General features: G+C 42.2%; 1 protein-coding gene across 1 annotated transcript in view; it reads right to left on the reverse strand.

Moving 5' to 3' along the window:
* Tmem200a (transmembrane protein 200A) overlaps window positions 1–11289 on the reverse strand; it is a 78109-nt gene that overhangs the window by 66247 nt on the left and 573 nt on the right. The window lies entirely within an intron of this gene.

An 11289-nucleotide genomic window follows, 5' to 3' on the forward strand; every position in this document is an offset into this window, starting at 1 on the left:
TCCCAGAGATTCACTTGTCTCTGCCTCCCAAGTACTGGGACATAATCCAGTACTTTCAGACCCTAAGCCCGCCTTATAAATGTGGAATTTCCCAAGATTCATACCCATACAGAGAGAAATAAAGGCATTTGGAAAGGTGATTGTATCTGTGTGTTACGTTTTTATTTTCAATATTTTAATTTTTAACATTTTGCTAAACTTTTATGTTATGTAATTCAGAGTATTTTTAATGGATATTAAATTCTCAAACAATTGAAATACTGTATCATGAGTGTGATTTTATATTCCACTATGACTTTTTCTTATGATAAAAAGAAACATTTATCGAGTGGGTATAATAAACAAACATTATACTAGGCAAAGTTTAAAAATATGTTTCACATTATTAGAAGCTCTACGATAGACTTCAATACTAAGTACATTCTACTGAAACTTCACTTACATATATATTAAATATGCATACCTATTTACTTATGCTAATTAATATATTCTGTTTTTACTTCACTTGGAAGGTGAACACTGCATACATAATGTCTCTACCTGTGAGTGGTGCATGGCTCATCTTAAGCATAATTAACAGTTATAGAAATTTTCCTAAATGAATGTTGCTTTTATTCCCATCCTGCTAGCCATGTTGTACTCTTTCCATCGGTTCCTGTTCTTGATTGTTCCACCGTCGAGTCCCAAAGCACAAGCTTATACTGGCTTCCCAATGCTCTTCTATAAAACCTATACCACTCCCTTCTCAGATGCAGGAGGCCAGCCTCTCCCTGCCTCATGGGTCTTATCTCAGGGGCTCCAGCTGTCTGCCATGACCTCCACTCTGTGAAGTCGGGTCCTTCCTTCAAGACTTTCTTACTACCTGAAATTACTTCACCCATTCATGATCACTGATTTCTCAGGTCAAAAAGGAGTTCAGTCGCCACTTTTATTTTGCTCCCTTCCTCATCTGCAGTTGGAGCATAAACTATTTATTGACTCACTCACTAATTAATGAACTTCCTGTTGAGTTCAAATTGACCATTTTATGTATGCTATCAGAACCTTCATGTCTTATCACTAAGAGAATAATAAAAATATAGGACATGCTTTTTCACACCGTCTCCTACATCAACAGAGTATAAGGAGATTTCTCAAGCTGGGAGAGGGATTACTTGGTAAAGAAATTGCTGTCTTAGGATAAGGGTCTGAGCTCAATTCCTAGAACCCAGATTTAAGAAAACTGGGCACAGTTTTCTTGTAATCCCATTGAGGTAGGTGCGCATACAGTTCTCCTGCTGAGTGGCCATGAGGTATAGCTCTATCAGGAGATTCAGTGAGAGACCTTCTCTCACAATACAAGATGGATCATGACTGAAGAAGACACCAAGGTTGGTTTCTGGCTTCCACCAGTATGCTTATAGACCCCATGAACACACATAAGCACAGTAAGATGACTCACATTTGACAAAATGGCAAGTACCGAATTCTCTTTAGATAATGATTTCTCAAATAAACATAAATGACTTTGTCCAAAGTTAACTGAGACCTGTAAACAGTTACAATATTTTCCTTTGTAAGAAAACCAAAGTAAATTTTATTTCAGTTGCAGATTAGTTTATGGAGACATGGTAGCTGCTGACAAGATGAACTTGGCATGTAAAACCCACCTCTGAGTGATGGGTACAGAAAGCTTAATAGTTCCCGTGTATAATATCATGCAGTGTTTTAAGACAACAAAAATATCTATGGAGATTTAAGTATATTACAAATACCCTTCCTTATGATAAAGACCAAAGTTGGTGTCTAAAAATTCAATACTATACCACAGTTGGTTTTTTCTTTGGAAACGTATAGAATCGGAACCTTTAAAACTCAGATTCATCATTTGCTTTTCCTTGGGGGAAATCAGTAGATAGAAATAGACAGTCTTCAAGGAAATCTTGTGTGATTTCACACCCTGCTTCTGAGGCCAACCTTGCCCCAGTCATTTGCAAGGCACTCAGTCAAGAATAAAGAACACAGGCCTGCCCACTCTCTGTCACAGCTTTGTGAAACTGTGTGGTCCTGAGCACAATGTGAGAGCTCCTGCTGAGCTTTAACTGTGTCCACTGCTACAGCCTGGAGTCATCTGAGAGGAGAGCTTTCAATTGAGGAATTAGCTAGATCACACTGGTTTGTGTGGCGATATTTTGACTATTAATTGAGGCTGAAGGGCCAAGCTCATGGTGGCCACCACCATTAGAGCAAGCTCACTATGGTTAACATCATTTCCAAGGCAAATGGTCCTGGGCTAAATAAGAAAGCCTGTAAGCCAGTTAGCAAGCAGCATCCACAACGGTTTCTGCTGTGACATTTTGACTGTGAGGTCCTTAGTCAGAAGTAATGCTGTGTGGACTAGGAAGCAAGTTTGACTTCAAGTTCCTGCCTGTGTTCCTAGCCTGATGTCCCTCGGTGATGCCCAGTAGCTTTTGAGCTGAAATAAACCCTTTCTCCTCTAAGTTGCCTTTGGTCATTTTCTCACAGCGTCAGAAAGGAAACCAGCACACGGTACAGTCGGGACAGCCCCTGGCCCTGGACACACCGCCAGATCTACAGATGCAGGCCCTGGAAGCAGCTCTCACACGTTGTCCCCATATCACGAAGAAGGGGACATTATTCACCCTCAAAAATTCATTCTCCCCCTAGTTTTCTCTCAATAACAGGTCCCTATCTTCTTGGTCAGGAACATCTGTAACATTTTTAGGATATGCATCTCACCATAGTATTTTATTAATCTATATGCTGGAAGAGACTATTTGGCCATAAAGGAAAGAAATCAGCAATCGGCATGAGCTGGCAGCCACCTTTAAATCAAGAGGAATTTTGTTGTTGTTTAAAAACAATAAACAAGGGGCTGAAGAAATGGCTCAGTGGTTATGAGCACTTGTTGCTCTTACAGAGGATGCAGGCTCAGTGTCTAGTATCCACATGGTGGCTCACAACTGTCTGTAACTCCAGTTCCAGGGGATCCGATCCCATGTCCTCTTCTATCCTCCTCAGGCACTGCATAGATGTGGTACAGAAATATACAACCAATCAGGGAAAGCATTCTATCTATCTATCTATCTATCTATCTATCTATCTATCTATCTATCATCTATATAGCTATATATCTATCATCTATCTGTCCATCTGTGGGTGTGTGTATAGGTAAAACACAAACAAAAAGAAATCAATGTAGGGTGGGCATGGTGAAAAGCATTTCTCTGCTACATCAATTATACATTTTTATGATAATTAGCTATTAAATATGAAGAGTCTTACAAATTTATAACCTTTTTGGAACTACCACTCTGCACATTTTACTTAAAAAATAATCTGGTAAAATATTTTTAAAGATTTATTAACGTGTGTGTGTGTGTGTGAACGTGCCAACAAGGTGGGTAAGTGAGTGAAAGTGCTTAAACCTGAGGGCCAAGCTTGACCCCTGACCCCCTAAGGTGGCAAGAGAGAACTGGCTCTGATATTGTACCATGCCATTCATAGGCTTGCACTTGCATGTACAGATACACACAGGCACATACACACACACACACACACACACACACTGTATCTAATGAAATGCAAATTAGTGTATAACACTGTTTTAAAACTAAAGAAATGGCCAGGTCTGATGACACATGCCTTCAATCCCAGAACTTGGGGGCAGAGGCAGGTGGATATCTTCTCTACTTCATGAGTTGTATTCCAGCCAGTGCTACATAGTTTAGACCCTGTCTCAAAAGGAAAAAAAAAATTCTCCTGTTCGAACAAAGTTTTCATCAAAGCACTATTTATAATACCAAATGTTTGGAAACAGCCTTAAGGTCCAAGTGTAAGCATATGATTAACAAACCATGACATACCCATGTAACCCAATATTACACAGACATTATTAAAGTTGCCCAGATTTTGGAACGTATTTAACACATAAGGTTAAGCAAGCAGATCAGGTTATAATATTAAGTATGGAAAAAGAAGCTCATTAAAAGTGAGGAGAAGAAAATACCAAATGTTATGGCTGCCTTTGGGTCATAAGATTATAAGTAAGATTTCTCCCAGGATTTTTAATTCTCAGTGTGTTTTCCAAAGTTTTAATTGAGAGTGTGCTTTGCTTTGCAATTAGAAACAAAAATAATTCCTCAGAAGTATTGAGTAATCGTTGTGTTACAAATGTGTGCACATATATATGTTCTCTGGGCCTATATGACCCCCGTTACCAAGAAAGGCAAAATGTGTTTCTCTGACATTAATATCTATCTAGATAGAATACTGAGGACTTTTTAATTCACTCCACATCTCAGCCTAAAGACGCTGATTTCTTTAAAAAAAAAAAAAAAGGAAATTGCTTCTTCTCGGCACCTCTAGAATTAGTTCACTCTTCAACTCAATCAGTCAATCAATCAATCAATCAATCAATCAATCTTGTATTGTTTTGATTCATAAGGTTTCACTATTCTCTCTCACAGCTTTAGTTCAGTGTGTTGCAGTCATCTACTTATATGTGGCTCTCTTACTATGTTATGAGACTCAATCTCTCTCCTCAAGGAACGCTTAATCTAATGAGAGAAAAACATGAACATTGTCTGACCCAAATAGTGACAAAATATCCCCTGAATCTGGCTTCATTTGATGACCGTTACTTCGTGTGTGTGTGTGTGTGTGTGTGTGTGTGTGTGTGTGTGTGTGTGTAAGAGAGAGGGAGGAGAGAAAGACAAAGAGAGACAGAGAGACAGACAGAGAGAGTCTGTCTGTGATTAGGCCAGAGGTTGTTGGCAAGTGCCACTTGTCTTCAACTGCCTTGTTCCTTATCTTTTGAAGCAGGGTCTCTCACTGAACTCAGGGCTTACCAATTTGGTCCCACTGGCTGGGCAGAGCAAGCCGTGGGGATCCTTCTGTCTGTCCCTGTGCTGAGATTGTAGGAGCCATCGGTCAGGCCTGCCTTTTCACACAGTTGTCAGGGGTACAAACTAAGGTCGCCATGCTTGTGAATCACACTTCACAGACTGAGCCGCATCCCTATGCCCAAACTGCTGCTTCTCTCTCAACTCCAGTCTTCCCTTCCCTAGCCTGTCCTCTTCCAGACAAGCTTCGTGATGATACAGAGTCACAGGATCACCAAACTGCAAGGCCATTCCCAATCACTGAACACCAGCCAAAAGCGTATCCATAATGCCCAACTCTTTCATACTGAGACACCTCCATTCCCCTGTGTGCATTCTCCATCCTTTTGATGAACAATAAATAATTGTTAAACCCCGGGGAAGTTCCTGGTGATTTCCGGCTGCGGGGCATGAAATACCCTCTTTTTCCTTCTCTGCTCATGCACAGTGTGACACTACCTCCCTCCTTCTGAAAGCCTCTGGAGGAGGACCTGCCTTTCGGATGTCCTATTCCCTTTCATCATCATGGCCTTTATGCTCTCCTGTATTTCATAACACTAGCTGGCTCTGTGCTCTCCGTTATTCTGAAAAATTCCTTCAGCCTTACTTTCTGATGAGATTCACAAATAAGTTTATTTTTATATATCTCATTATTCTTTTTACACACACACACACACAGAATTGTGCATACATCTAGCCACATCTCTAAACCAATACAAACTTCCTTTTGCATTTGTTGCATAATGACATTATGTCATTCATATTTCATAGTACAGTCTTTCAAGCAGGACTTTAAGATTATGCTATTACACTCAGCATGTCTTTGGTGGAGTTCTGTGTCTCAATCTTATTCCTCTCCGTGCCTCAATCTTATTTCTTACTTTTCATCTTTCTGAGCAAGACATCTGTATGTGTGAAGGTAGCTTCAGGCCATGGCCATTGGCACAGGTTTCTTGTCTGTAACTGAAAGCAGTGACTGAAATTAACCTTTCAAGCATCCGACTTGCTAGTGTATTCACTCTGTATGGTGACAGCAACTTCATACCAGAAGGAAGGGTCCTAATTGCACTTTGACAAAGCCGAGCACAGTCCTGCTGGATGACTCCTTACCTGGCCTGCTCTGATCTCATGCTCACGAGTCTTAAGAATCAGCTCAACAGTCTTCATTCATGACTAGATGCTTTCAGCACTCCCCACTTCTCACTCACCCTTCAAGTTGACCTCGCCCTGCTAGCACCAGGGTGACTCCCTGAAAAGCCAGGATGAAGTCCAGATTCTGACAGATTTGGGATTCTGTGCCAGCTCCTTGATATTCTTGTTTGGCTCTAGGAGTTCAGAGAAATACTATTAACCTCCCTGAGCTTCATCCCTTGGCTCAAAGGGGAGGAACATATATTCTTCTCATTTCTCCAGGACTGTAGTGAGGATGGAGTGAGATCATATATATCTAAGGTGCATGGCAAATGCACTGCAAATATTAGCTTCTCTTTGAACACAGTGCCTGGCTACTATTAGAATCCCTTCTCCCTCTGAGGAGATGTCCGTTCCATATTCTATTGATTTACCCCAGGAAGATGGTTAAAGTAGAGCCATATGGTCGAGTTCCTGTTTTCAGATCAACAATCAAACTGTAGCTGTTCTATTGATCTGCCCACCTGTTCATCTTTCCGGTCCTGCCCCCATCCGTGGCTCTTGCTGTTATGCCAAGTCCCATACCAAGAATGTATGCATGTCAATGCTTTGCTGGAGCCTCACCTTGGTACCTTGTCGGATGCATCTGTGAGAATGCATGCTTGGTGGCGTTGCATGAATAACCCCTGCCCTGTGTCCTCTGAATGACACTGGTGCCCAGCACTCAGACGGCATGTTAGAAAGTCTACTGAAATAATATTGCACATTGCTTACAGCACAGGCTGTGGTGACTGGGCTGAGAGTTGGAATCCAGGCTTTGGCATTTAGTGTTCACACACACACACACACACACACACACACACACACACACACACAATTTTAACTTGGTTATTTATCTCTCCCAAGTTTTGGTTTTCTCACTTTGGAAGTCTCTTGAGACGCTTAAATAATATAGTGATTTAAAGTGTGCCCTTGGGATCTGTCATATCAGTAGTTTGCCAAAACCAAGTCAGTTTAGGGGTTAGGGAGATGACACGATAGTACAGTACTTGCTGGGCATTTATAAGGACTGGAATCTGGATCTCTGGTACACCCTATAAAAAGCTCGGTGTAACAGCATGGATCTGGAACTCTTGCACTGGGGTCAGGAGTGGTAGCAGAGACCTGGACAGCAAGTCTAGGCAATTGGTAAAGTCCAGATTCAGTGAGGGACACTGTCGAAAATATGAAGGTGGAGAAGTAACTGAGGAAGAAACCCAATGTCCACCTCTGGTCTCCCCACTTTTGCACGCGTATACAAGTGTACATGCATGCACACACGCACACAAACACATGCACATGCACCCATACTTTTACACGTGCCCCGAGGATGCCCGATGACCCCAAGCCTCATTTTTAAGCAAGCCGGTTGGAGCTGGCCTCTCCCTCACCCTGCACCACCTGCCTCCTTTGTCTGATCCTTTCAGATTCATTAAATTCCACACACATGTCTTGGAATACAGACCTGCCTTCCTCCTGACACACAAACTCGGACTTCTGCAGCTTTGCTCCCCTCAAGGTTCTAACGCAGAACCTGCGTCTACCGCTTGTCCCTGCCCGTTTCCAGCAAACATCATAGTGTGGTGAAAACAGTGGCTCTGAGCTCACCACTTCACTTCTCAAGTGTCACCGGCCCTGTGATTTCCACAGGAAAGTCTCTTCAAACCTCAGGACCTCCAGATGGATTTCTGAAAATGAAATCCATGTGTTGGAAATAAGGCCTGCAGATACTTGTTAAAGTGCATGGCTTCAAATATACAGATAAATGATGTGCTACTCTGGAAATCACATTCCTCTCAATAAAGTCGAGACAGAAGAGCATTATTTCACTGCTGGGCTTCCAGCAGTGAAAGTTGAAAGTTCTGCCTTCTAGAATTTGCATGGCTTTGGGCACCAGACTTGCCTAAGGGCAAAGTACATATCTCTGTGTAGGTGAAAGCAATTATACGTAGTAACAAGTGCATTGTTTTCACTCAGAAAAACATGCTCAGAAAGAGCTGGGTATAGATCCTTTCTATACCTATCCTCTCTGTGCTACCACAGAACACTCTGCCATCCACGGGGCACTGATGCTGCGGCCACTGAAGCCCAGCACCTCAGAACCCTGCAGAAGAGGTATAAACAGGACCTGGACGCTCTTTCTTATGGATCCCAACTCAAGTATAGGTTTGGACCTATTAACAGCGATTGCTCCCTTCACATACAAAGACCTCAGGATATGTCTAATCCAGAGAGAAACCTAACTGAGAAATGAGGAGGGAAAGAATCCAAAGCCGTGTGCATCTCTGGTTCCACCAGCAATTGAAGCAAGATCCGCCTTTAGAACTACCATTTTTATCAGACAGCAAATCTGTTATTGCTGGATCTACTTACATGTGCATATAATCTAATGAATTCTTGACAACTAACAAAAAACCAAGGGACGTGATGGCAGAGTGACTAGACCTTCCTCTGGGCACATGATGTTCAGAACAGGAGTAGCCATGGTTTTGCAGGAAGAAATCTCCAGTTCCCTATCTTCCTACTCTGCTACACTCCTCCTTTTTCGTTGTAATTTCTTCTCTGACTGCCCTACATATTTCACCAACAGTGCCTTGGTCCAAAGATTCTCCCCTTTAAATAGTTTTTAGGCATTTCATTTTTTTCCCAGGGAGCACAGAATTCTTAGAATAGTCATGTCAAGGACTCAGCGATAGGGAAAATCCCACTCAGGAAAGGGAGTGGGGCGGTTGGGGTTAGGGTTAAGTTAGGGAGGAAGCATGAAACAGGAGCAATCAGACTCAAGTCAATGGTCAGAATCCAGGACATATCAGAGGTTCTCAACCTCATAATCATACACTTTTGTCTCCTAGAATATATACAGTTTTCACTAAAAAATTCAACCCTCCTCTAAAATCAAACATCAGGCTCACCTCTATCTCTTGATCCTCTTTACTCAAGGTTTCCAAGGCATTCTTAGCCTGTTCTCTGTCTCCATTACTGCAAAAAGGCAACAGAGTACACTCTGTTCACTGGTTTTGTGGCATCAGGCTGGACTTTATCACCTTTCTGCTCTAATTACCTCGGGAGGTTGTTAGGAAAATCAATTGTTATTATTTGTGAAAACCCATGGAAAACCATCAAGCACTGAGTGAAAGCTGGTATTTGTTATTTGATTTTACTGTCAGCTGGGATCACCAAGATGGACCGCATGCCCCAGGCTAGATTGCTTTCATTTCCAGCTGTCAGCCATTGTCCTCTCCCCACATCCAGCCATCTTACACCCTGCCTCCTCCAGCCCTAACACTTACAAGCCATACACGTACCCCACATTCAGATTTTTCCTTCTGCTTGATTTTACCAGAACATGTCACGTAGCCATAAAGTTCTCCAGCCCAAAGTCACGCTGCAGCTGAGGACATCAGGAGGACCAGAAAGACTGAACAACTTATCCAAGGCTACATAATCCGTGTCCAAGTCAGGGCGACAACTTCCTAAGCAGGTGCCAGTTGGGATCTGCTGTCACTGCCCATGAATCTGCACCAGTCTCCTGGGGTCCATAGACATTCCACAGGCTTCACAGTCTGATCTACATTTCCCAGAGTCCTCACCAGCTTAGCTCCTGCCGGGTGCCTGCTGTTGCAGGACATCTCAGCCAGTGCTCATCCCTGTTCTGAGAATTTGGGCATGTATCAGACAGTGGCAGGCAGAGCCCACCTTCAGTCCGGGGTCAAGCAGATACACATGTTAAAACCGCAAGCCCCATATTCCTGGATAACATAAGGAATTCATCTCTTCTCAGATTTGTTTTTCTGCCCCTTACACAAATTCTGTTTCCAAATATACTTTCCTTGATAACTACTGCCTGTGCTGTCTCCTATTTAGGGAGAGAAACACTGTGTGGAATATACTTTTAAACTGCCTCATCTTTTAAATTCTACATGCTGTTTATTAAACAATGTAAGAACTTTTGGCTTCCCATGAATACATTTTTTTTTAATCCCATTTTTTTAAGAAACGTGAAAGGTGACATTTGCTTGTTCTTATTTCCACAGGCAACATATAAATTTGTTTTCATTTTTATTGAGTCCTAGTGGGAATGAGTTTAACCAATCAGTTCGGATTACTTCTGCACGTCAGAAGTTGTCTTTCTATATCCAATGAACCATTATCAAAATCCGGAAACCATGAAAGTCCAAATGTAGCAATCCGACTCTTGGAATATTCAGAAGCATCTCTAACGATCCCCCTACCTTAAAAAAAAAAAAAAATGACAAGGACAGGGAGCCACCCTCACCCTCCCGAGCTTCTGGCTTTTTCTGATACCATGTGTCGTTTGGATACTTTCTTTACCTAGGCCAGCCTCAGCAGCAACAGGTTAAGTCACTCTGTGCCAAGCCCCTGGAACTAACACAGAGCCTTCCTACGCAGCAGCTCTCTCCTTACTGAAGGCTTTCCCAGCCTAGATACAAAGATAATTATAGCCCTTGTTACAAAGTATCTCATAATTGTGAGGTATCCAGTAGAAATGTTGAAGAAAAGTTATTAACACCACAGTATACATTTAAAAAAAAATCCAAACTGCAACATTAAATTGCCAAAGTATTGAAGCACGGTTTCCACTTAATGGAAGCACTGTTTTTGGTGTTTTTTTTTTTTTTTCTTTTTCCTTTTAGAAGAATGCGAGTTCCTCGCTTGAGTTGTTTGAATGGCAGAAAACCACCAGCAGAAGCCTCAGTGTGGGGAAACGGCAGCATGGAAATAAAACGAGCCTGAAAAAGTTTCAAGGTGCAGCCCACTTTCCAGCAAAACGGTAAAGATGTCCTCATGCCAACAGTCAAGTAAGAAACAAAAGGTCATCTTGTATGTTTTCATCACGCAGCGCATGGCACACAGTTAAAGGAAACAGCCTTCGCACCCTCTGCTAATGTCTCCGCATAAAATGCCGAGAAACTTGGTTTGACCGCAAAAAAAGGAAGTAGTTCGAAACAAATTACATTCACCGGTTCCTGAAATGGTTTCCGCTGTCAAGCGCTGAAGGTCCTCAGAAGGAAAGACGAGGTAAGCCAGGGATATTGAGTTTTGGCAAACACCAGACTAAATTGTACAGAGACTGCCTCCCCCCCATCAATTATATCCGCATGTCACACTAACGAGCACAGTTACTTGATTATATGTACGTATCTGCCTCTTCCCCTGACATTACCGATACACACACACACACACACACACACACACACACACACACACACACACA

Source organism: Psammomys obesus, unplaced genomic scaffold, assembly GCF_907164565.1.
Source record: "Psammomys obesus unplaced genomic scaffold, mPsaObe1.curated_primary_1811, whole genome shotgun sequence".
Classification (NCBI taxonomy): Eukaryota; Metazoa; Chordata; class Mammalia; order Rodentia; family Muridae; genus Psammomys; species Psammomys obesus.